The sequence below is a fragment of the Natator depressus genome, chromosome 1 (genome assembly GCF_965152275.1).
Source record: "Natator depressus isolate rNatDep1 chromosome 1, rNatDep2.hap1, whole genome shotgun sequence".
In the NCBI taxonomy this organism is placed as follows: Eukaryota; Metazoa; Chordata; order Testudines; family Cheloniidae; genus Natator; species Natator depressus.
Genome location: NC_134234.1, coordinates 244,119,991 through 244,147,440, shown reverse-complemented (window position 1 = coordinate 244,147,440; position 27,450 = coordinate 244,119,991). Strand labels below are relative to the sequence as shown.

Here is a 27,450-nt window from a genome sequence, read left to right as displayed (position 1 = left end):
AACAGAAGAAAGATGGACAAATAATAGCAAACTGGAACAAAGTTAACCTCTAGCACTGTTAAAAATACAAGACAGCTTTAAAAAAAACAAACAAACAAAAAAACCAAGATGTAGAGCTGATGAGAAAGACTTCAGAACCAAACTGGACTGAAAAGGGAAAGACAGAGTCTGAACCAGCAACAGAGATGGTGTCATTGCTAATTTATTCCTCTAAGAAAATTTGTGCAGGCTGCTGGAGTCACGTGTGTTGCCATCACCAGACTCACGGATGCATTGGCAGTGTTGCTGCAGCTTCTTAATTCCTTCTTTCCATTTTCATTAGATTAGACTCAATACATTCAGGATATCAGGAAACACCTTTCCTCCCCCTCAAGATGATGCATACAAAACAACAAAGAGGAGGCGTCAGTCACTCATTTTGACTCTGAGTGAGTGGACACAAAGACTAGATCTTGTCAGTTTTATACAGGAATATTTCGCTGGCCTAAGGCCAAGATGAAAAACAGAGCAAGTTGGATTGCTTTTGTGTGGGCGTAAGATTATTTATTATATGTATGACCTCCCCAGGACCCTGTAATGATTTTATTTCAGTTGCAGCCAGAGAAATAGACCTTGGATTGAGTTATTTCTTCAGGAAGGATAGAGGATGTTTTTAGATTCTTCCCTCCTGCCCCCATCTGTTCCCTCTACATTATGGGTTTGTTCTAGAGCTGGTAGAATAGTTAAACACTGGTGCTTAATTTGTAATGAAAGAGGTGCTGGGGCTCAAGCAATGATTTAAATTTTACACTTGTTATGACTTTGAATGTGCGATGATATTATGGTCATTACCAAGGATAATAATGGTATGGTATTGCTACCCTTACTTCCGCACTGCTGCTGATGGTGCTGCCTGCAGAGCTGAGCAGCTGGAGAGCAGTGGCTGTTGGCTGGTAGCCCAGAGGTGCTGGGGCTATGAACTGACAAGCCGACAGGTGTCGGGGTTCAGGACCGGCAAGCCCCGATACAAATAAAGCGCTCAAACACAATAAAACCAAGACCCATTAATATTTTACAAGCAGATGTGCAGACTCCGCTCAGTTCATGCTGATTTATGGTGTCATATTATTAATCATTGCAATTATTTGAACACATGCCAGGTATTTGCATAAATGCTTGCAAATCCCAAGATTTTCACTAATTTTAGCACAGGTGATTACTTGTCTGAAAATTCAGACCTGAACTCCATGATTTGCTATTTGTTCCTCATTATTCCCAAGTTCAAAATATTTCACTCAGTCAGGCCCCAATTCAGGACAGTACTTAAGCACATACTTTGACTTTAGTGAGATTTACCCTGTCCTGAATAGGGATACTTTAGTAGGACCCAGTAACCTATGGAAATGGATCAACCACACAACATGAATCGCAATTAGTCAAAGAAAACATACAGTGAACAGCCCCTAGTGTGAAACTTATTGATCCAAATTATTCAGCTAGTATTTAGGTTTTATGAATAAATTCAAAGAAAATGAGATCAGATTGCAAGTGATTCAAACCACAAAAAAGAAGTGAAGCCCCCAATTTACACACACACACACACACACACACTTAACTGGAGCATGTGACTAGTCCCACTGAAGCCCAGGTGGATACTCATGTTTCAAAGTTAAACATGGGCTTAAATGTTCACAGAATCAAAGCCTCAATTTGTAATGAATAATTCTAGTCTACTTGAGGAATTTCCTATTGGCCACGTCAACAGTGAGAGTTACCTACCATATGGTACAGTGTAAGGGCTAGTCTACACTGGCAGCCCTTTAACATGCCTTGTGTGGTAGTGGTCCAGAGCCCACCCAGTGCTCTAAAAAACCACCTCAACGAGGGGCGCGGCTCCCAGCGCTGTTTACACTGGTGCTTTACAGCTCTGCAACTTGCTGTGCTGAGGGGGGTGTTTTTTCTACACCCCCGAGCAAGAAAATGGCAGCGCTGTTAATTGCCAGAGCAGACAAGCCCTAAGGCACTCCAAATGTAGACTAAGCCATTCAGGATTACTAAACTTTAATTTTATTCACCAAAATGTCAACATTTTGGCCCAACGTCTTTTTTCAGGACATATTTCAGTAATAACAAATACATATCCTCCCCCAACCACTATCTCACAAACCTTATCTGTCTTTACTTCTCTCCCCAGAAAATTGACTTTTTGTTGAAAAAAAAAAAAAAAAAGGAAAACTTGAATATCCCAACATTTGGGGGGTTTGGCCAAAAAGTTTTGATTTTTGAGATTTTTGATTTTCTGGTTAAAAATAAATAAATAAATATTTTTTCCCAAGGAAAGCAGATACTTTCTGTGAAAATTTTCATTTAATAGAAAACTCAATTTTTCATTGAAAGAGTTTTGATGGAATTTTTTTGACAAGATAAAATAACAACCTGCCTACATCTCTGTAATTCATTTAGCATCCATCACTTTTCAGAATACAGCTGAAAATATATAATTTTTCCCCAGCCCAGGGTGTTTAATTTATCCCTCTCTCTGATGTTATGTATTATCTGTCATTAACCTTAAGAGAGTTTATCTGGAAGAAGCTACAGTCATATTGCTCTATAGTATTTTAATTAATTCTGATTTGTTATGTGCAATAGTTTAATAAAATGTACATAATATTCAATAGTGACAGGATCAGCTCACATATCACTGTCAGTGGACAAGAGCCGGAGACAGTGAAACAGTTCAAATATTTGGGGGGCAATCATCACTGATGAAGAATCAAAGGCAGAAATTCTGGCAAGAACCGTGCAAACAACAGCAAAAGTGGCAAAGCTAAAGGAAGGAACAAGAGGAACAAGAACATCTCCCTGGAATCCAAACTGAAACTGCTGCACGCACTGGTCATCTTCATTTTTCTGTATGCGTGCGAGACATGAACCCTTATGGCAGAACTTGAATGGAAAATACAGGTAGTAGACATGAGATACTTCCGTAAAATCCTGGGCATCTCCTACTTCGATCACGTCACTAATGAAGAAGTCCGCAACATTATCACCCAATGTGCTGGGTCATATGAAGACCTCCTGATGACTGTGAAAAAGTGCAAGCCGAAGTGGTACAGCCATGTAACAAGATCGTCTGGCCTATCCAAGATCATCTTCCAAGGGACAGTACAGAGGAAGAGGTAGACAGAAGAGATGGATTGACAACATAAAAGAATGGACAGGAATGGACTTCACAGAGACTCAAGCACTGACACAGAATCAGCAGGGGTGGAGACAATTGGTTGATTGCTCATCAGTGATGGTGCCCCAATGATCAATGTGTTTATGGGAGTGATGATAATGATGAATATTCAATAGCTGTGATACATAATCATTGTAATGAATTAAAATAGGGAAGAAAGAGCCATATAATTTAAAGATGTGAACTTAGACCTGAAATTGAAATTAGAAGGTCTTTGTGAGTGATATAGTAACTCCTACTCTGATAAGTGAATTAGGGAGTGGAAGTAAGACGACAAAGGAACAGGAAGACAGACTGAAACAATAGTACATACTAGTTCTAGACTATGTCTTGAAAAACATCAAGATTTTATGAATGCTGTCCCATTTGATAAATGTAAGTTTGATCACGAGCGCTACTTCACTTCCCAAGTATGTGGAGAAAGCAAAACCACAGCTCAGAAACTGTTCTGTGTAAACAAGCCCAGTACGTTTCCCGGATTTTTTTAAAATGTAGACCTATGCATTCAAGCTAATTAATCCATTCACTGCTACATTCTACTAAGACAACAAGATGCTGATGGATTTCAGAAGCAAAATGCGTCGATTTTCCTGAATGAGCTGTTCCCAGACAGAGTGTACACAAAAATGTTTTCCTCTGAAAGACTAGCAGCGTACTCAGCGCGAGCTGGGCTGGAAAAACTGTTGTAGTTAATTAGGGTTGGGGGGTGGGGTGGCAAAAGCTGAGCTAGTGTAACATCAGCTGAGCTCCATTGACTTAGATACGGCTACCCTGATGCACACAATTGAGAATCTGGCCCATACTCTTCATTGTTGATTTGTACAGTGATTTGTTCCCGAATGCCAGGGAACCGATTAGAGATATCTGTACACACATTACACACACATTTTCTTTTTAAAAGCGTTATGGCAACTTCAACTGCCTTGTCATTTGCAAGTTTCTTCTACATCACTCTAAAATACAAAATGAAAATTAGATCTTCACCATCTTGCCAGTGCTTGGAGATAGCTCCTATTATTTGGCAGAAAACTCCTTGACATGTTATGTCCAGTTAAGGAATCCAATTCTGCAACCTTTACTTTAACTAGTAGCCTTTACTCGTGTGAGTAATCCCACCAGTGTCAATGGGCCTACCTGTGTGAGTGATCATGCAGATTCTGGCTACAAGGGAAATCCACCCACTGGAATTAGGACTAAGGGCACTGAGGTAGCATCAAAGACTGTAAATAATAATGTCAAGTTATATTTTTGTGTGTTGCTAACAAAGTGCACACAGTACATGCCTCTGAACCAAAGTGCAAGTTACATGAAGTACTGCTAGACTTTATGACCAAATGTGATTCAAAGGAGTCTGCAGAGGCTGATCGGAACTGCACACTGTCGTTACATAGCATTCATCAAATCATACACATGTAAGATGTACTCACTCTACCAGTAACAGGTCCAACAGGTATTAATATAGGAGGAACAGTGTGGCACGTGCCTTACAGACAACATAAAGACAGAATGAGGTTCCTTCCCCAAAAAGATTCCCTACGACTACATTGTTCTTTTTCTTCTAGCCCAGATTATGGGCAGCATGTAGGGGTGTATGTTGCCCTTGGAGAACTGAGAGTCAGGGAGTTATAATTCCTTCTCTGCTCCCCTTCTCCTCTGGGATTCGATGGAGGGATCAGTTGCTTTTTGAAATTTTCTGTTGGTTTATTGAAATTTTGGATCATCAAAAAAACAAATTCAAGTTTTTCGACTGTCAAAAAACTGAAAATTTTGGGCAGACTTTTCTCATCGCAAATTGAATTTTCAATGAAAACTTTAATTGGAAGCTCATTTTTTTTTTGATATTTTGACCAGCTATATGATTTGGTGGCTGAATCCAAATGTGGTCCAAATAAAGGGGCGCGTTTCCACTAAGAGTATACTGCAGGAGCCTCTCCTCATGGTCTGAGTTAGTGCCTGGCTTTAGACCTTTATGTGACTAAGTTAGTCCTGTTACAGTTTCACAGTGGTGCGGGCCACCGAGAGAATCTTCATCCTCTCACTCTCATCCTCCCTTATAATCGAGACACATTTTTCAGATGAAATATCATTTTGTACCTGTAAGTATCCATAAACACCGAATAGAGGAAGAGGTATGAGATGTACAAAACAGGGATAGATCGCTTCTATGTCAGGCCAACCCCTGCATCTGCTGGGAGTTGGAAAGTAAAAACAGCTTGTGACAGGCAATAACCTGTTTCAATGGCAAAACGGCCCCTGTAATGAAGCTACAATCACTCTTCTGATCTCCATGTGGTCTTGTTTCTTTCCTGAGAAACTGGCACTTCTCATCTATTCTAACTCTCCTGACTCCAGGCTTTGATTTATATAGCCCTGGCTAGTGTATGTCCTGTCAAAGGAGGGAGGAGTCAAGGATAAAGGGGCTCACATAGGGGGAGAGGAATTCTAAGATAGGAGGTGGGGGTTAAGGGTCGATCCCAAGTTGGATCAGACCACTCAGATGCATGGTATTTAGCCTGGCTAACCTGTTTTCAGGTAGATGCGCTCCTCCCTTTTAGTTCTCCTTCCATTCCAGCTGATACCGGCAAATATAAATAAAGCTCCACAAGGAAGGCAGGGCATTAGAGTGGGGGACAGGAGATCTGGATTCTAGTCCTGGTGCTGCCATTCATGACTTAACATAAGTATCTTATTTTTCTCTGTAGTTCAGTTCCCTCTGCCCCCCCCCATCAGTAATGATGGGGACACTGAAGTCCCTTATCTCATGCGGTATTGAATGAAAGTTTTTAAAGCACTCTGACACAGTCAGAGGGAAAGCACCATAGACGCAAAAGGATCATCCTCACTGGGCTTTCTTTAGTTCACTCCCATGTAAACTTAATCTCCTGTTCTTCTTCTAGTACATAGGCTAATAGGAATTACCACACTGGAAAAGACCATTTGTCCCTCTGGTAAAATGACCTGACATTCAGAAACAGTCTCTATTTCATGCTCCAAAGGAACACAAAAATGCGTTTTAAAAATGCCTATTATTTATTTCAGTGACTGTCCACGGTCTATAATTCCATTGAATTAAATTAAAAGTCACAGAGTAAAATATTTCTTTTGGTCAGGTTCAGATTTGCTGCCCTGTATTTTCAGCAAGTGTATATACTGGCTGTGTACGTGTGGGAGTGAGGCTGCCAGGAGGCAGGATGAATGAGAAAACCGATGAAAGAGAGATTTGGCCACCCTTGCTCCCATGAATACTACCTTGCTCTGCAAGTAGCTCTATCGAACCAGAGTCTGATTCGGTGAGGGGTGATGCTCAAACAGTAGAAAGGTCTCATGCCTGGAGATTCCTCCTTGGGCTGCTACTGGAATGGGGGAGCTGCTGTGTGCTCTCTATTCGAGGTTAGCTCAGCACTGAGGGCTAACCTAAACTGCACCCTTACTGTAACGGCACTATGAGTCACTGGAAAGGCATAAAGTTGCTGGGCATAAGAACACCCCAGCCACACCCTCTCCATCCTTCATCCCACCCATGGGACCTCCCAGGGCTGTCCCCTAGGTTTTTTGCAGGGTGGGGATTGTACCTACCCTGTGGTTCCTTTGCATTTGCCTAGTTGTCTTAAGAGGGTCTGCATCCCACTACAGCCAGAGGCGAAAGTAAGTCGGTCCGGGCCCGTACGGCGTACCGGTAAAAAGTAGCCTCCCGTACCGGCCCATACCGCTGACTTTAAAGCGCCTGAAGGCCGCGGATGGGGGGGCGCAAAAGGGGCAGTGACATTAAAGCACTGCCGCTGCAAAAGGACCCTGCTGATGGGGGGGGGGGGCAAAAGGAGCAGCTACCCCAGGGCTGGCCAGAGCCCCGGGCCCTTTAAATTGCCGCTGGAGCCCCGGGCGGCGTGGGCAGGCTGGCTGGGGAATGCTGACCCCCCCAGCCCCGCCCCTTCGGCCCGAGGCCCCGCCCGGGAGAACTCCCCCCGTACCAGTAAGAGAGAAATTTTACTTTCACCCCTGCCTACAGCCTTCAGCACTGTACTGTATCAGCACCATATATGAGGGCCGCTGGGAGGGAGGAGCCGTAGCCTTGCTGCAGTTAGTTTCCTGGAGTACGGGTGGACGGGGTGAAGGGCAGAGTAGGCAAGAAATAGCAGTACCAGTTAGGAAAGATGGGCCCACAGCAATTACTTGCTGTGACTAGAACAAGAGCAAAGTGAACGTAAAGTCTGCTGAATAGCCAGTGAATCTGGCTCATATTTGGTCTCTCCCACCCTACTGTTTTGAAATTAGCTATGTACATAGCCAGATCTCATGCTATGAAAAGGGGGACAGGAGAGAATTTAAAATGTCTTCGCATTCTCTATGCCTATATGTCATGTTTCCACTCTGAGGGATAAAATGCCACAGTGTTTTTTTCAGGCTCTGCTCCTGTTTATAAAGGCTACGTCATCCGATCAGGGAACAGAAACCAGGTCATGTGAGCTGGATGATCACACATAGAGACTACTGTGTTCTGAGCACTGAATACTGGAAGGAGTCCTCGCTACAAACAGCTTGTCAGAATCTATCAGCCCTAATTTGTTCATGAAAACTATTATTCAAACCACCAAGAAGAGCAAACACCTGTAAAAATCATTGTGTTTTGGTGGGCAATTCACAAATAGAGGGGGGAAAAATCCAGTGGACAAGTAGTCGACAGTGAACAGTTCCATCTGCTCCAGGCAATGCATTTTCCCTGCAGCCGAGGCTAATGGAGAAAGGCTGGGGACAGGTGAGGGTTCTACATGCCAATTGCACTTTCTCCACTGTGGAACATCAGAGCTAGTTGTGATTCTAAGGGCGGGAGGGATAGCTCAGTGGTTTGAGCATTGGTCTGCTAAACCCAGGGTTGTGAGTTCAATCCTTGAGGGGGCCATTTAGGGATCTGGGAGAAAAATTGGTGATTGAGCCTCCTGAGGTCCCTTCCAACCCTGAGATTCTATGATCTATCTCCTATCCCTTTGGAACAGTATTCATCCATCACTTAGGACTGATTGCCCCTTGCCCAGTTGCTATTTCTCGAGGAACACTTCTCCACAAAGATATGGGTAGAGTCTGCTCCAAAATTAACATAGTTTTCCCCATTTTTCAGTGAGAATTCATCATCCACCACTAGTTTTCAACATGGTTTGGCCAGCACACTGGAACTCAGGAGACTTGGGTTCTAGTCCTGGCTCTGTCACTGAACTACTCTGTGGCCCTGGGCAAGTCACTTCATTCCCCTGTGCTTCTGGTTCTCCTTCCATCCTTTGTCTAGTTAGATTAGGTGCTCAGTTATCATGATGTTAACGACCAAATAAAATAAACAGACTGAACTCTCCAGAGCAGGATGATCTGAATTTTGTACAGAGCCTAACACAACAGGATCCCCAATCATAACTGTGGCCTTTAGTTGCGACTGTAACACATAATGAGTGAATCAGAGACTGGGCAGCAGATGGTGTCCCAGTGTAATTTGGGTTACTAGCTAGGCTGCCTCATTTAAGGGGAAGACATTCAGGAGGATTTATTAGTAGGAGCCAAGCAGAAAGGGAAAGAATCTATCTTAGTGTGAGGAAGAACCTGAATAGGAGGCCCCCAAAGTTTGGATGGATGCAGGCCCTGTTTAGCTCTAAAGAAAGTGGACTGAAACAGAAGAGGGGTCCAGGGGGGCACTGCTTGCCCAACGAGAAGAGGGGGAAACTGCACTTCCCATTATTTTAAGACCTGGCTGTAATCTATGCTGGTGACCATAGCACTGCTCTATGAAAATGACAAATCCTTCACTTGTTTGCAGTAAAACCTCTCTGCCTCCTGTAAGTCGTTTAGTCAATAAATTATGCAATCGCTACACGACACAAAGTGTTCATAAATTTGTTACAAAGTTGGCAAAGTCCAATTTTAAGAACTACCCAGAAAATGATAAACTAGGCTTTTTCGATTATTTCTCCAACTAAGCCCTTCCTTTCTAGCCATGTGGCAGACATCACAACAATCTAGGTACCAACAGCAGCTGTATGGCACGAACCACTGTGCCTTTGAGAATGTTTGTTTTTTGCCCTCATGAAAGGCTGTAGGGAAGAACAGGGCAGCAGATGTTTCCTTTCAATGCTAGTGTCCAGCAACTCATGAGCTGAGATAGCTACAAAGAGCCTGATCTTGACACTTGCGTGCGGGAAGTCAGGGAGGGCTTTGCCAATGAAAAGACTGCAGGACCAAACCCAAAGCTGAGCTGATAGTTATATCATCAGATGCCCAAACAGTCATGCCACTAATTTCTAAATTTATTTTTAATGAAGACCAGCCATTTTTAGATGCTGCACAATTCATATCAAACTGCAAAAAGCTGATTGAAAAGCAAACCTTTCCTCTTCCAGCCCACCCACATACACACACACACTCACCTAAAAGAGAATGTGATGAGATCATTCACCCTAGACAAACATTTCCTCTATAAAAAAAGGGGGGGTTCCATTACATACAGGCAGCAGCATGGAAATGAAATCTGCTGACTGGCTCCTCCCAGGTGGGGGGAGTGTTGTTAACACAATGACTTGAGAGCCCAGGTGGGCCTGCAGTATAAACACCAATGTGACTACCTCTCCTTCTGCTTAGAGGTTTACAAAGCATAACACGAATGCCTCCTGGCTGAGAAAGAGGCTCTCTCTGTAGGTTGCCACATCATCCTACCTTGCCTTCTGAATCCCTGAGGATTCTTCTACCCTCCCTGCATCTCGTGTCCCTCCCCAATTCCCCTGAGGCCTCACTACCTCCAAGGTCTCATATACAGTAATCATACTGCCAGCTGTGGAGGAATGGATTAGACTCCATCTGAAACTCACTGATGCTGTCCTTGAACTAGCCAGAGGAGTTTACTGTTGAGCAGCTTGAGGCCTCGTCTCAGATCATGATGACAGAAAAGCTATGGCAGATCAAGAGATAACAGTCTCTAAAACATGTGCCTTTTATGCTCTAAACAGGACTATAGTCCCTACTGTTGTTTAGGGAGATTGGTGTCCCCCAGTCGGAGCTCAAAGAGTAGTGAAGTCAGAGTAGGGGACACACACACACATATTCACTAACTGCCCTGTGGCAGAACTGAGCTCTGCAGAAGGGAGCAGAGGATTAAAACAATACACAAGAGAGAGTTAGTGTGACAACTGCAGAGCGGGTCCATGTAGCCTGTGAAATAACTAATCATTGCACAGTAAAGGGTGATCATAATTTCTTAACACTACAGTGCAGGAACCCAGCTTCACGGCAGCGCACAATGGGCTAAGGAGATGGAGAGCTAATTAGTGCAACAACAAAAACAACGCGGTGATATTCCCCACAGAACGGGCCTGAGTGGACCGTCAAAATAAGTAATTGATTCTTCCTAATTTACTCATTCTTTCTCTTTCTTGGCTAGGAGCTAAACTGCATATATTCCTTCGGCCCTGTCTTTCATGTGTTTATTTCTCCTGCTTGGTTTAGTGAAGCAAGGAGAGAGAAATAAAACACTGGTAGTGAGCTCCGGCTATGTAATAATAAATAAATAATAAAAAAGCTGGAAGTAGGCTCCTCAAATTTCTTCCTCACTCTCCTTGCCGTCTCATATTCAAAACTAACGATGTGCGAGGAAACAAGTCCACAAAGAAATGCTTGGGGGAAAGAGGGGTTGAGCTCTTCCTTCATCCCACCCACCAACCTAGTTTGAATTAAAGTTGAACCAAAACTTTTTACCTACCCGGAGGTGGGTTCAGGGGCCCGGGCTCCTGCTGCAACTGTCAAAGACAATACTGGCATCTAAAGCAGTGCGAGGAATGAAGGCAATGCAGCTCGGCTATGCTGACGAACTGTAGATGCTTACGATGCCATAATCTGTAGTGAGGAAACACAGCATTCTGAACTTGGGTCCTGGTTGCTGGCAAGTGGAGGAGGAACTGATATTTCAACCATCCTTTCAAAATAAAAGTCAGTCCCTAGCCAAAGCCCAGACATGAAAACCTCTAAACTTTGGATGGAGGTGGGGTGTCAAACTATCTGAACCTGTTTTGATGTTTTGCAAATCATTCAGAGATTTCTGATGAGCTAAATCAAAGCCCTGAACACCCCCAACGTAAAGAGTTTTGAAAAACCAAACCCTTGATCCACAATAACCTCTGTCTTTATAACAGTCAAACCAACCCCTCATCACAGGGCAACAGCAGATTTGAACCTACAGCTGATCAGCAGCACTCTAGCACTTGAGCAAAGGATGAAATCTTTGCCCCAATGAAGTCAATAGCAAAACTCCACTGCATATATAACACATTGTGCAGTGGCTTACAAAAACACCACCAAACATTTTGAGGCTCAGAATTTTGTCTTGTTGAGGCCGGTTCTTCTGATCATATATTTCTCTGTAATTTTTTACATCTATGCTTTGTGTGTCTGTGCTAGAGTTGAATCCTGCTAGGAGGTGTTGAGCATGCTCAGCTCCCACTGAAGTCTATGGGCCTATCTTGCTCTCTCTAAGTCAATGAGAGCTTTCCCGCTGATTTCAACAGAGCAGGATCTGACCAGATGGACGCTGAGAACACTCAGCACTATCCACTGCTCAATATCTCACAAGAATGGATGTTTAGTAATTTTAATGTACTGATTTTAATGCTTTTCAGTTCACATTACTCAGCTAAAACTTAAAAAATGGTATATCGAAATGTCCTGTCCCTCCCCCCTCCCCATCTCCATCTCTCAGAAGAGAATGTCATTCAACCATCTGTCAGAAGAACACAGTGTTCCTGTTCCAACTCACACTAGCCTGTAATAACATTTTATCACCTGCCTGCAAAGTTCCCCCTAGCTTCTGAAACCCACAAAAATCAGCATTGCCCCCAGAACAGGATGCCCTGCTAATCTATGCACTAATCTATCCTGATTTTCTACCGCTTTGCACCTTGGGTAGTCATCTACACCTGTGCAAAGTGGAGGTAAAATGCTATCAGATCGGAAGGGCAGCATGTCACACCCACTTCACACAGCTGTGAATGACTCAAGAGGCAAGGCAGTGGGAGCAGGGCCCATGTTGCTATTACCAATTTGTTTTATCTTTAAAAGGTTGTGGCCACAACTTTTAAAAACTTGTGCCTGAAGTTACACATCTACATCCATATTTAAGTAACTAAAAAGTGGCCTGATTTTCAAAAATGCTGAGCACCCCGAGGTCTCCTTTCAAACCAGTAGGAGTGGCTTAGCCCTTTGGAAAGTCAGGCCATTGATTTAGGCCCCTAAATATGAACTTAGCGAAGTTTAACTGTAGACACCATTTTTTAAAAAACTTGGCCTCAGTTTATTTCAGGGCTTTTCAGTTCCTTTTTACATTCATATTTATTCACAGCTTTAAATTGATATGAATATACTGTACAGAACACTCCTGAATGAGCCCAGGAATGACTGATTCACACAGGACCAATGATGGCCAATTTGGCAGGATGCTAGCCTAGACAGCTTCCTAATGACCTCCTGTCCCACTACCTGGAGACATTAAATGCATCAGCAACACAGTGACCCTTTTTAAAAATCATCATCCATCGTGTTTTTAGCTTTGTTTTTTATTTAATAAGTTTGAGCCTTTTAAAAAAAAACCCTGCTAATTACAAACAATATCCCAAATCCTGATGCCAGCTTACATAGCAATATAGGGTGCATGACCCCCAACAGCTGCATTGACTTGCTACACAAGGGACCATTGCTCCTTCTGCAGTTGGGAGGGGAGGATCTTATGCAAATGAGTAGAACTCCCTGAGCAACCACCTGCCACTTTTGCAAGTGTGCTAAGGCCTCTCACAATAGCAATTTCTGCACTCCTCGCATTTCTGGGATGCGGGGACTGCTCAATCATGCTTCACACAGGTATCAGGATGCTAAAAGGAGAGCAGAGAGGAGGCAAGCCTCTGGCCCCCCTCTCGCTCTCTTTACACTGATCCATGGATATTCCAAGACAAGAGGATCAACTTGTAGGGCTCTGTGGCATGTGGGGCTGCAGCTGCATAGATCAGATTGCAGTATCAGGCCTATAGACAGTGAAAGGCTAGAACGCATACTGGAGTTGGCAGTGGGGTACTGTACTGATCTTCCTGGAACCCACAAGTGTGTTATGATTTTCCCTCTGTTCCAGGTGAGCAGGTTCTAGATAAATATAAAATCATTCTTTTTTTATTTCATTGAGGGGCAAAAGGTTAATTAAATTGCTTTCAACATTTCTTGTACTTCTTTTGGTGACCTCCCACTCAAGGATGACAGCAAGTATCTGATTTGCTGCCAGATTAAAGCTAATGCCACTGAAGAGCACTGTCAGAGGAGCACACAGTCACCCACACAAATATATATACCCATTCAAGCATAGGGCCTGAGACAGTACCCCTAGAAGTGAATAGAAAGATTCTCACTGTCTCCACTGAGACTTGGAGCAGGCCTATAGTGTACAACTATGTTTTTTATAAGGAATAAATGAAAAATGTTTTAAAAGTTGTTTTATTGTTCATTTATAGGAGTCCATACCAAGCTCAGAGCCCCATTGCATAGTGCACTGCATAAGACATTTCCTGCCCCAAGGAGATTACAATCTAAATAGGCAAGACAGACATAGTATGTAAGAAAGGAAACGTCCTTATTCACAATTTACGATTGGGAAAACTGAGGCATAGGGTGGTCACATGACTAGCCCAGGGTGACACAGGAAATTTGTGATAGAACCAGGAATTGAACCCATATCTCCAAAGTCTTAATCAAGTGTCTTAACCACAAAACCATCCTCAGTCATTTTAACTTGCCCTCTTTCCATTTTCCCACTTATTAAATTGTTAAGAACCTTTAAAGAAAACTATCTGGTACTTCAGTTGCCAAAGTCATGGTGCCAAAGAGTGACACTGTTTGTTTGTGGATTTTCTTAGGCCAGGTAGTTTATATCCACCTGTGCTTCATCACTGAAAACATGTTCGCTGACTCTTTCCTGAGGTGAGAAATTCACTCATTTTCTCCAAGAAGGATACATCAAAGCATTGTTTTATTTCATTTTATTTCTTGATTCCTTCCTTCCACTTTTATAGTCTTATTTCCTTATATTTATTGCTTCACAATTATGAAAGAAATAATAGGTAGGAGGTTCCTTTTAAGGAGCTTCTCCTGATGTCAAAACCTCTTGGTAAAGTCCCCTAAGTTCCCTCCTAGTGTATAAATTGGGAAAATTACTTGCAGATATCAAACCCTCATTTTAATGAGGACGTAACAGCGAGCCCTTTACATGTTCTTTCCCTCTAATGAAAGAAGAGTGTTTGTTATCACAGATGTCAGAAACAAAGTGGTAACCTGCTCTAACTTCCTCCTGTCCTATCACTATACAGTTCACTCCCATGAGGTATGTGTTTGGGTGGAAGGAAAAGCTATCACAAGTGAGATACCCCATTTACATCCTCCCTGCTGGGGCTTAAGCACAGGCCCTCAGCTGACTGAGAAGGTGTGAAATTGTCAGGCTAAATATAGAACATAGCCTGGTGGTGGCCCTCTCTTTCAGGTCACTCATGTTCTGTTGGCTTTTACCAGCCCAGAATTCATGGTTAGAAATAGAAAAGTGAACTTAGTGCCGGTGAAAGATGCCAGCATGACAGATCTGGAGACCAAAGCCTTCAATTCAGCCACAGCACAGAATTCGAAACAACAGGGCAAGCTTCTCCCATGCCTGTCCCCTTCCCCTAAAGCTTTTCTTCCCTTAACCATCACCTGAAGTGATCATTTTTAAGTTTACTGTCTGTGCACTCATTCTATCCTCAGCCACAGTGAGGAGACTGCCAAAGCAGGGCCTCAGTCACTATTGCCTTGCGCCTTGTGTAGCACGAAAGCAAGTATAACTATGGGCTGAATTCTCCCTCACAGCAGAGCCCTGCAAGAAGATGGGGTGGTCAGGAAGTTGGTTGTGGTTCCCCCAGCCTGTGCCATTTGGTCTTGGCACAAATTAGAGAAGGTGAGGAGCTATTCTAACTTACCCCAATGATGCAAGGTTACCAAGTGACTTTAAATACATTTCCACCATTGGAGGACAGCAGTGGCACAGCTGCAGTTTGACATGCCCATACCCCATACCTGCCCCTACCCCATCCATAACATCAGGATTCAAAAAGTAATTTCTTGGTGTCTGTGAAAGGGTTTCATTCACTGCAAGTGTACCTCCTTGTGGCTGGGTTTAGGAATTCTCTTGCCCCATCTGGCGCCCCCCTTCTTTTGATTGCTCATGCTGGTCCCTCTCTCAGTGACTCGCTCCTTCTTCATGACTCAGCCTCCAGCCAGGTCACTATATAGTTCCCCCAACTTCTGGGATAACAAAGTCCCACCCAGCCAGCTGTTTGAATGCCGTCTCAGGCAGTCTTCTGTTCCACCACCTAGCGACTTAGTTCTGCTCAGCCTCAGACTCTGGTGCTGTTTCCCTGGGCTCCTTCCTACACCATCTCCTTTCCCTACCTCTAAGTTTACTTCTGGAGCTTCTTCTGCTCCCATTAACTATTTCCCCCTTCTTGACCTCTTGTAAGACTGCCTCATTCAGGGCATGATCAGGCTTTACTCTGACCCTTGATCTCCTACTTTTCCCTGGCCAACTCCCTTTCCCTCTGGGGAGTAACTGCAGACCTCCTCCCTGCAGCCCCTTCCTGCTCTCACTTCCTGGCTTAATAATCTTAGCCCAGTTTCTCCCTAAACTGGGCTTCATCTGCCATAAGGCCCTATCAATGTGTGGTTCCCCTCTGGCCCCACCTTGAACACATTCATCCATTTAGGGCTTGTGTGGGGTGGACATCCCATCACAGTGCCTTAGCTGGTTCTTTCTTGGAACAACAAGAGGAGAGGATGTTCAAGAGCTGGCTTGAGAAATAACTGTAGTTGAGCCACAACTGAGTAAAGACCACAATGTAAAGGGAGTTTCTCCTCCTGAGGGCAGGAGTCATTCCAAAAATTAGCTCAGTGACATTACATTTAAAAAGTGGGGGTTAAAAAAAATAATAATAAAAGAGTAAGCTAGTTAAAGACCCTCGAGTCAAAACAAGAAAAAAATCTTTAGACTCAAAATGGGACATTTGGGTCAGAGAAGGCATGAATGCACCAAACAGAAAGGAATGAGAAAAGCAAGAAGAAGAAGAAAAAAGTGCTTCGTTAAACAGCAAGGTTCAGAGCTTATTCGAGCCAAAGGAGTAACGTCCATGGAATGAAAATCCCTCCTAGTGAAGCCAAAAATAAGGAACATAAATTATGGTAAGAAATGTGTCAGATGGAAATTAAGATGGCAAAGAAAGCAGTTGATGAGCAAATACAGAAAGATATTCTGTAAGCATATTAAAATCAGGAAGCCTACAAGAGAACTTGCAGAGATGCTGACTGATTTATTTGAATCTGTCTTCACCACAGGATGTTGCAGCGATGTCTACACCAGGCCTATTCTTTTCAGGGAAACAAAGGAAACATAAAATTGTCATATTAGAATTGGACAGGAAATGGTTTTCCTGTCCTGTTCATATTTCTGAGTTTTTGAATTTTTTCTCAGCCCACATTGGGATGAAAGTCAAAAATCGGTAAAATATTTGTGAACCAAAAAAAAAAAAAGATTTTTTCATTTTGGGTCAATAAAAACAGGATTTTTTCAATAATTTTGAAATGTTTCACTTTGATTTGCATCTTTTTCCTTGTTTAATATTTAGTTCCAGCCTACTTAGCTTAAATTTCAAAATGAAGGGTCATTTTGAACTGGAAAATGAGATTTATTGTCAAAATGAAACATTTCAACAAATTTCAAAAAAAAATTCTCAGTACTTTTTCAAGTGAGGAAATTTGTCTAACCCACGCCTCCTTTGCAAAAAGTTTCAGTTTTGACAAATTGGCATTTCTGATGAACAAATGATTTGCTGAAAAAATTCTAGCCAGCTCTCTCTCAGATATTCAAATGTTAAAAAAGAGAAAGAAACTGATAAACTAAATAGCACCATTGTCACAAAAACTGAATGGTTGTACATCCCAGAGTTTGGAAGGCATTTAAAAGTGAAGTCGCTGGGCTGATAAAAATATGCCCTCTCTCTCATTGGAGTCAGACACTCCGTAGAAGGACTGCAGGGTGGCAACCATTGTACCTGTGTTTAGGAAAGGCTAATTCTAGGAATTATAGATCAGAGAACCTAACTTCACTACCAGCTAAATTGATTGAAAAAAATAGTGAAAAATAGAATGATAAAACATCTACATGAAAACCAAATGAGAGAGACAAACCAGCACAGCTTTTATAAAAGAAAAATATGTCTCTCGTATCTGTTAGAATTGTTTGAACACATCAACAGGATCACAGATAAAGGAGAACTGGTTGATATAATTTGTCTGAACTTTCAAAAATCTTTGACAAAGTCCCTCCCAAGAAGGTGTTAAGGAAACTAAGAAGTCATGGGGTGAGAAGTAAAGTATCATCATGAATTAGAAACTGGTTAAGAGATGAAAACAAAGACTACGCACGAATGGTCTATTTTCAATAGAGTAGAAGATTAACAATAGAGTGCCCCAAGGTTCTATACTAGAAACAATACTGTTTGTTTATTAATCATCTGGAAAAGTGGGAAAACAGTACAGTTCCAAAATTTGCAGATACAATTATTTGGGTTAAACAAGAATAGAACAGACTGAGGAATTTTGGAGGGAACTAAACAAGCTAGGTGAATGGGCAGTTACAATAGCAAATTAAATGCCATGTTGTCTGGTGCAAGATAATGCATATTGGAAGGAATAATATGATATATTTCATACCTTACTGCATTCTAAATTACTTGGGAATACTCAGAAAAAAAAAAGACGTGAGTATTATTGTTGACAATTCATTTAAAAACTCTGCTAGAGGTACAACAATGGTCAAAAAGGCAAAAGAAAATAAATGTTAGGCTCTTTAATGAATGGAATGGAGATTAATACTGAAAATATGATGTCATTAAATAAATCAATGTTACTCCCTCACCTGGAACACTGTGGTCACCATATCTCAAAAAAAAGGTATAGAGGAAATAGAGAGAAGTGATTAGAAACCTGGAAAAACTTCCATCTGAAGAGCGACTGGAAAGACTGGGACTGTTTAGTTGAGAAAGGAGAAAAAGAAAAGGAGACACGATAGAGATAAACTAAACAATGAATGGTACATCTAAGATCAGTCAGACTCTCCCATTTGCCCTTTCTCATAACACATGAGAATGTAACATCCAGAAAGAACACATTTAAAACGGATTAAAAGTTTTGGTTTGGGTGTTTTGGTTGTTTTTTTTTACAGAACACATAATTGACTTGTTGAACTCATCATCACATGATATCACTAAGGCCAAGAGCTTAATGGGAGTCAAAACAGGATTAACTGCTAATATGGATAATGAGAATATCCAAAGTAACATTACAATGGATAAGAGTTTTTGTTTGGTTTGGGTTTTTTTTAGACGGGATATGAACCCTCATGTTCCTAAGGGATAAATCAGCCAGTAACTGGTGGGTATTAAGAAGAAATTTCCCTTTTGGGCAAGTTACTGCATAATTGGCTACGGTGGTGTTTCTTGCACCTCCCTCTGAAGGATCCAGTATTAGTCACTGTCACAGACAAGATACTGGACAAGATCAATCAGCAGTCTGATCTAGTGCTGTAATTCCTATGTTCCCTGACTGGACGACTGAAGACTTTTGATGAAGAGACTAATGAGTCATGAATTATAAATAATGCACTTCCAGTTAATTTTCCGTGCTAAAATTCATGAAACATTTGAGATGAATGCACATTTTTATGAATAAATCTTTGGTCACCCAATACTCACAAACAGTGAATAACAACTTTGCAAACAGTGGAATGAACTTGCCACATTTATTCATTAAACTATTTGTGAAAAGTCTTTAATACATGACCAGTTCTAATTCTAAGTGTTAGGTTGGCCTAATGAAAGGAATCAGCACCTATTCTCTGTATTATGTTCCCGTGGAAATTAACTGGCTAAATATAAGTTAGATGGGTTGGGAAAAAGGAACATTAGAAAACCTATTGTTAAGCTTGAGGGGAAAATTCATTAGTATCTAGATCTGAGGAATACACAGCTTCTGACTGGGCAGAGCTTTATTACTTTCAAGATGTGTTGTTTTTCATTCTTCACAAGCTGAAATAGATTCACTAAGATGAAGGGCCATAACCTCAGATGATGTAAGTCAGCATAGCTTCATTGAAGTCAAGGGAGTTATACACATTCAAGCCTGCTGAAGCTCAAACCCAAAGAAATTAGAGAACGGAGAGGTCTTTTTTTCTGAGTTTGTTTTTAACAAATCATTTTATTTTTTCTTTGTGTCACGGAGTGCTTTTCACAATAGTTCAAGACTAGCTAGACTTATTAGGGCATTGTATCTAACTCCCTGTCTGTGCAGGAATTTTATCCATCTGCAATTTTTCCACTGCTTTTCAAAAAGTTTGGTGCAAACTCTGAGAGGTGCTAGGAGTCTCAATTGCTCATCACCTTTTGTGCTTTAGTCACTATAAAAGATGTCTAATTGCTATCATTATTCGAGGTTTTCCATCCCACTAATCATGTCCATTATCACACTGAGTTTTCCCTTTAGTGGAAGCAAGCTCCCAAGAGCTGTTTAGTAAGTAGTTGTCAAAATCTCAGCATATCCTGATGAAGTTTCTTCAAGAAAATGTTACAATTTGCCTTTAGGCAAATTCTGAGCAAAAATCCATTGGCATAAATCAGGAGTAACTCCATTAAAATCAGTGGAGTTTCTCCTGATTTGCAGCAGTGGAGTGGAGTGTAATTAAGATCAGAATCTAGCCCACAGATCCAAATAAGTTGCTAGGTAGCAAGGATTCAGGACAGCATCTAGTCAAAAGAAAGACAGAGGGACAGATCCTCAGCTGGTATGAGGCAATGTAACTATTACCTTGCTGAGGCTCTCGCCCTGAGTGATGATTTGGTTTATTTACCCTTATCATATTCTTGAAAATGAACATATGGCAGCACATGCCCTATTGGGACCACTGGGTAGATATGTTTTATTAGCAAGCGAACTCTATAAAGTGCTTGATAGAAACAAGATGAAATTTAGTGAACCTCGACCCCGCCCCCTCTGGTCTTAAAATCATGCTACTGATGGAGATAACAGTGATAGTGATGTGAGGAGAGGCATCTGTTTGGAGCCAATGCTGATCTGCAGCATTGTCTGCATGGGACAAGCAGTGTTAGGCACAAACAAAGATACAGCACTGAAGGTAACACTGCAAAGCTTGTCTGCCAGCAACAACTTCTTACACCCACTAAATAAGATCTTTAAACCTGACAAAGGAGAATAGATGGCAGAGACCCTGGGAAAAGATCTCAGTCTTTTAATCCAACTCTTCAGGCTAGCTTCATCTCTTAATTCTGATGGCTTGTGTCAGTGGAACTGATGCTGGAAAGCAGGAGTACGATGACACAAACCATCTATCACCTTCATTCTGCTGGGAATCCAGAGCTAAATGGTGCAGCCCAAAAGCACACATGGTTTGTCTGGGAAGTGGTGGGGTTAGGACAGCCAGGTAGCTGATTAATTACATCTCCTGGGCACCTCCCATCTGGGAAATGGTATGCAGGCCTAGACAGAACTGTAAATTGCCTTTACCAGACAGACAGGATTTCTTGGGGAGGATGGAGAAATACTCAGTGGTTTAATTCCCCTTAGGTACAGCTGTTTCCATAGGTGTGGAAGAGATGAGGAAATTTGCAACTTTGTGCCCAGGGGAGTGAATCTGCCTCCTCTCTTATTTTTCACTAGGTTTGAAAACACCACCATCTGATTTTAGTATTTAATACTACAAGCATTTGAAAAACAACACCTTTGCCCTTCAATAGGTGGATCTAGGCTTGAATGATGCCCTTTGACCTTCCTTAGACTGATTACTGTTACCCACCAATGCCGACACACGTGCACCATCTACAAAGCATACATGATAAGGCCAACGTTTTCAAAAGCCTTCAGTAATTGTATGTGCCTCAGCACCTTTGAGAATTAGGCCCATAGTATCAAGTTGGGAAGAAAACAATGAGGCTTCCAAAGTTACTGAATACAAGGCTAATATAGACCCCCTCCACCAGCTCCAATTACTGCTCCTTGAGAGTTGTACAATCTGTTTAGAATTTGATGCCTTAACCTCCAAGATCATACAGTGAGATCAGCTGGGTTTTTAGAGTATTCACTGAAGAGGAAAGAACTAATTGGAAACAGACAACAGATGGAGACAAACCTACCTTGTTTTGTTTGCTTGCCCTTTTCCCCTTGGACTAGAGAGGTATCAGGCAACGGTCTCTAATGTCTCCTGGCTTATCTTCATGCCACGCAGATTCAATGCTCTCCCTTTTTGTAATGGTGAATAATGCATAGCAGAAGTTTTGAATCAGAAAACTTGGGGTTATAGAAAACTTTACAAAAGATGACCAAATAAACCTTGCAGTTCTCTACACTCATGTTTTTTTCTGGCATGCTTTGAGTGTTCTACCCATATTTGGGCCTGGGCAGAGCTGGGGCAGAGGGGGCAAGATGTAAATGAGAAGGGATAGGTATTGATTGGGAAGAGATTCATCGATAATGAAGGGATAGGTATTGACTGGGATTCTAAGAACACTTAGTGCTTGATATTCTTTTCATCTTCAAATCTCTTTACAAGCACTAATCAATCATTATAATGCACCCATCCCACGAGGGTTGTGTTTATGTATTATTAACACCACTTTAGCTGGGGAAACTGAGGCAAAGAAGCTAAGTGTACCATGTGAGTCTATGTCAGAGCCAGGACTAGAACTGGCTTGCCGTCCTGTACTCAGACCACCTGACTGCTACGTCCGCTGCTATACTGCAATGGCAGATACAAATATTAAAGTGGTCTACAGAATCCTGTGGAGGGTGGGTGGGAAGACCTGAAGGGGGGGAGGAGGACAGCCAAAGGCCTAGCCCTGGAAGTAAGACAAAGAAATCGTGCAGCATGAGCAACAGCTCAAGGAACAGCTGTGAGACCGAGCAGAAAAGACCCAGTAGAGAATGCTTGGAACCTCTTACTGTTGTTAAATCCATAGAACTAGGTATTTGAAGCTTTTGGTTTCTTTCTGGATCAGGTGCAACACATGCAGTTAGCTGGGGAACACAGATATGACTTTCCCCTTCCCTTGTGGGGACCAGCCCCTTCTAAGGGAGGAGGGGAAATTGACTTTTTTCCCCCCATCCTCTCCCATTTTCCCCAAGACAAAACCATACTCTGCCAAATGTCCACCAAAGGCAGACATCCGGGGGGAGTTGTTGGTTTACATGGCTACACATCCCATAGAGATTGAGAAGACACCTCCCTCCTTTCGCCGAGCACCTGAGTTCAGTTTCACCCGCGCATTCCTCTCACCCACCCAATTTGCGCATCCCATCCGAGGCGCCTCGCCTCCTGAGGAAAGAGGCACGCTGTGAACTTACAATGCCTGCGGTAGCTTCGTTCTCAATGCACCGCTAGGTGCCCGTCTCGCCTACAGCCTACTTCGGGAGGTCAGCTCCCGGAGCAGATTTGACCACAGCCCGCTTCCCACTCCCCAGCGGTGTTCCCCTGGCCTTTCTCAGGCACTAGAGGGCGCTGCCAGTTGGGACTCTGCAATTGAGAGCAAACTCCCTTCAGATTCGGTTTCACATAACTTGAACTCGCTCGCAGAGTGGAGTGCCCCAAGGGTCGGTCCTGGGGCCGGTTTTGCTCAATATCTTCATAAATGATCTGGAGGATGGTGTGGATTGCACCCTCAGCAAGTTTGCAGATGACACTAAACTGGGAGGAGTGGTAGATACGCTGGAGGGTAGGGATAGGATACAGAGGGACCTAGACAAATTGGAGGATTGGGCCAAAAGAAATCTGATGCGGTTCAACAAGGACAAGTGCAGAGTCCTGCACTTAGGATGGAAGACTCCCATGCACTGCTACAGACTAGGGACCGAATGGCTCGGCAGCAGTTCTGCAGAGAAGGACCTAGGGGTTACAGTGGACGAGAAGCTGGATATGAGTCAACAGTGTGCCCTTGTTGCCAAGAAGGCCAATGGCATTTTGGGATGTATAAGTAGGGGCATTGCCAGCAGATAGAGGGACGTGATCATTCCCCTCTATTCGACATTGGTGAGGCCTCATCTGGAGTACTGTGTCCAGTTTTGGGCCCCACACTACAAGAAGGATGTGGAAAAATTGGAAAGAGTCCAGCGGAGGGCAACAAAGATGATTAGGGGACTAGAACACATGACTTATGAGGAGAGGCTGAGGGAACTGGGGATGTTTAGTCTATGGAAGAGAAGAGTGAGGGGGGATTTGATAGCTGCTTTCAACTACGTGAAAGGGGGTTCCAAAGAGGATGGCTCTAGACTGTTCTCAGTGGTAGCAGATGACAGGACAAGGAGTAATGGTCTCAAGTTGCAGTGGGGGAGGTTTAGGTTGGATATTAGGAAAAACTTTTTCACTAGGAGGGTGGTGAAACACTGGAATGAGTTACTTAGGGAGGTGGTGGGATCTCCTTCCTTAGAAGTTTTTAAGGTCAGGCTTGACAAAGCCCTGGCTGGGATGATTTAATTGGGGATTGGTCCTGCTTTGAGCAGGGGGTTGGACTAGATGACCTCCTGAGGTCCCTTCCAACCCTGATATTCTATAATTCTAGGTCTGGATTTCGTTGCAGCGGGCGGGGTGGGGGGGGGGATCTGTTTCATTGCGAGGGAGCTTGCCGTGTTTCCTGTGCCGTATTGCTATGGAAACAGCACCCAGAAAGCGCAGGATGTATGTAGGTCATAATATCAATGAAGATGAGAAAGTTGGGGCAACTGTCTGGGATTCTATCAGACACCTGTTTAAAGAGAATATAAACGGCAAGCTTGAAACAGGCGGAATGATTCAGACACATTGAGCAAATAGAGACCCACAAAGGGCACGCGGAGATCCAGACCAGAGTGTGTGTGTGGGGGGGGGGGGGGGGGGTAAGGGGAAGGGAAGGGGGGGAAGGGATGAACAGCAGCGGCTAAAAATGTCCATAGTTCTTAGAGATTCGTTGTCACACAATGAGACGCCTTCGCTTATCTCCCTTCACGTATATTGGTGCAACACACGCACTGGTACCTAAACTGGACTCTCGTACAGGCAACACTTTCGGTTTAGGAAGGTAGCTCTCAATCTGTGCAGAGCAGCGAAGGTAAAATGTCTTGGGGAAATAGCCTTTGATCAGGACTGTGCCATTGACCCGGCGGAAGCGGTGAACCGACGGGTGTTTGAGCCCCTCCCACCTTTCTCCCAAGTAGTGCAACAAACAGGAAACGGGGCATCCCAAACTGAGATCGAACCTATTTGGGGTCCTAATAGAGCAGCCTAGCTGCGGACTGCAATGCGGAACTTACAGGTAGGTCTCCGGCAGGGTGGAAGGGGCCAGCTTTCCTGCACCTGAGATTGCCCCTTGGCCCAGCCCAGAGCGTGTTTTCGTGATCCAACGTGACAGTACATAACTGCTGTTAAAGCGCAAACTGCAAACAAGAGGGTTAAGAGACGGTGCGGGGGGGAGCTGAGCCAAACATAACAAAGAGTTGCCTAAATAAGAGAGGAAAGCATTCTTTGATCAGCATTACAAGGTTTAAACATGTGTCATCGGAGTGGTTTGTGTCAGAAACCACAAGACTGAGGGCTGGCGTGCGTTTAGGCGGGGAACACTCAGCTACAATTACAGGCTTTGTAATGCCATAAAAGCGTACGGCGTGCCTACTTGTGAGATCAAATGTTAACCTCCCCCTCCCCCTCCAGCTGCAAGTACAGAATGTCAGTCAGAGGGGCAGCCCCCTGGCCCCTGCATTTCAGAGCAGAGATGGGGGACAGCTTCCGCGGGAGAAGGCTGAAACAGGGACATGCTTTCTGCTTCTCTTTGCAAAACCACCCCTCACTGGCAAGCCTTAGTAAGGAGGGAGTCCTAGTGCGAAGAGATTGCCGACAGGGAAAAACTCCCCCAGTCGACAAAGAGAACTCCATTCCCAGAATCGAACCTGATCAGAGGAAGTCATAGAGGAAGGGTGGGAGGGGAGGAAACCTACTTAGAGATAGCCGGAAGGGGAGATATATTATTTATGACCTTATTCCTCTATATAATTTGCTGAATTAGGGCCTGATCCAAATCCCACTGAAATAAATGGAAAAACTCCCAGTGGCTTCAATGAGTGTTGGATCAGATCCTTATAAAATAATCCTGCCGCCCTCTCTAGGTGAGACACTTTAATCCCCCTGGTGCTGGTTCTCATGCCACAATAAATGGGTGTACTGTGATATGACACGGACACAATCCCTCCCTTGCAAGACAGAGAGCATCTAGCGATCTGTCAAAAGAATACTATGTCCCGATGGAACCTGCTCTTTGGTCTTCTGTACAAATTCACACACACAGGGAAGTCGGACCTTGTCAGTTACATAATAGCTGTCTCATTAATATCAGGCTCTTTTAAAGTCTTTAATTTGCTTGAACAGCAAAGGGAGGAGGAAGGGAGGCCAGAGAGAGAGAGTTTTGTGGTGGCTGTAGGAGGGCAAGCAATATAGGCCAGGAAAATGTGCCCCCAAACTAAGAATTTTAGCATGCCTCTTTTGCACCTCCTTGTGACCTGTGCAATAGTCCCACAGGCCCTGGGAGGGGAGAGGGAGCAATTCGACTACAGTGGAATGCTGTTTAAATTGGTTTTGAATCTATGTGTCTGATTTACAGGAGCCATATTCGGCTAGTTCCCCTTTAAACTTGTAAAGTGTGAGCTCTACCGTTTGATTTCTTTTTCGGGGTTGTCCCATCATACCTCTAGCGGCAACAACACCCCTACCCACTTGGTGTAGTTTTCTTTATGGGAAGTATCTCGGAGGGAACTGACTTTTCGGTGCCTGCAGAAAAGCATGGGTGGTGCAGCAGGCAAAAATATAAATAGAGCTGTTTTCATGTAGCAGGGATTTCCTATTGCGGTAGCCCGCGCACACAGACACACCCCCAGTGCAGCATCCTGATCGTAGGGCTGCTACAGCATTTGCTCAACTGGGCTTTATGACGAAGATGAGCCAGGGGGACTTGATGACGGGCATAAAAGGAGAAACCGAGGAATCTTTACAACAGTGGCGGAGTCTCTCTCTCTCTCTCTCTGGGTTGGGGAAGAAATGGGCAACTACCTGATTGATGAGCCAGAGAGACAAACAGAACCTCGGGAACCAAAAGCTGTTATTTCAGAGGTGGATTTTCCCCCAGAATTCCGGGTCTGAGACCTTACTCCCTTGTGATACGCATATATCTCCAGATACTGTTTTAGTCACAATAAACACAGCGTGGCATGGTAAGAGACAGCCTATTTGGAACCTAGGGGCGAAATCTTGCTAACCAAACTCTAACCCATTGAAATCAATGGGATCAGTCCCCTACGGCTGAGAGAGCAGGATCCGGCCCCAGAGCATTCATCCTCACCATTTTGGTGGCTTCTAACTCTCCTCATACAAAAAACAATCCGAAGGGTGCATATGCTTGTGAGTGGAGCAGTGAAATGCAACTAGGTAATGTTCAGATGGGAATGGAAAGTGCCTATGAATGACAATATTATGACTGGTGTGACTTCAGACTCCGCATGTGTACACTCTGCGTTACAACTGTGCCATTAGGGTGTTCTCCCCCCACCCCCGCTGTGTAGATTCCCACCCCAACCCCGCCTTTGGTGTGACCCATCACAGTATCCGAGACAAAAAGGCACATTTAGAACGCAGAGATTCGGGGCCTGATCCTCAGCTGAGATAAATCGTCATCACCCCATCGACTTCAATGGACGTCTCTCGATTTACACCAGCTGAGGAGCTGTAATACTCATTACTTCTGGCGGGTCGCCCCTGTGGTTTGGGATCCGACCTACCGTTTCCCGCAATCACATCTTCGCCTCTCGGACCTGCCTCCCTCCCTCCATCTCACTCTCTCCCTTTCACTTTTACAACCATTACTTGAGCCCTTCGGTCTCCCCACTGATATGAAAGTTTCAAAGACAACATCTGCCTCGAACAGCCTACGTGTCAACAGCTCCAAGCGCCCGACTCTTCCTCTCCCCCGGGGACATTTAGACAGAGCTGCACGCGCAAGTCGCTACTTCGGGCACAACAAAGGGAAACGAAGGGCGGCAGCAGCAGCGATCACCGAGGCTGGGTCATAAAT

At 43.6% G+C, this 27,450-nt stretch overlaps 2 long non-coding RNA genes across 2 annotated transcripts in view; one reads left to right on the top strand and one right to left on the bottom strand.

Moving 5' to 3' along the window:
* LOC141978013 (uncharacterized) overlaps positions 1-27,450 on the bottom strand; it is a 218,490-nt gene that overhangs the window by 184,181 nt on the left and 6,859 nt on the right. Inside the window, exon 4 of the long non-coding RNA XR_012636316.1 lies at positions 10,950-11,083. This is a non-coding gene — a long non-coding RNA (uncharacterized LOC141978013). The remainder of the gene's footprint in view (positions 1-10,949; positions 11,084-27,450) is intronic.
* The window catches only part of LOC141978006 (uncharacterized), a 43,812-nt gene continuing 40,884 nt past the window's right edge, over positions 24,523-27,450 (top strand). Inside the window, exon 1 of the long non-coding RNA XR_012636313.1 lies at positions 24,523-24,648. This is a non-coding gene — a long non-coding RNA (uncharacterized LOC141978006). The remainder of the gene's footprint in view (positions 24,649-27,450) is intronic.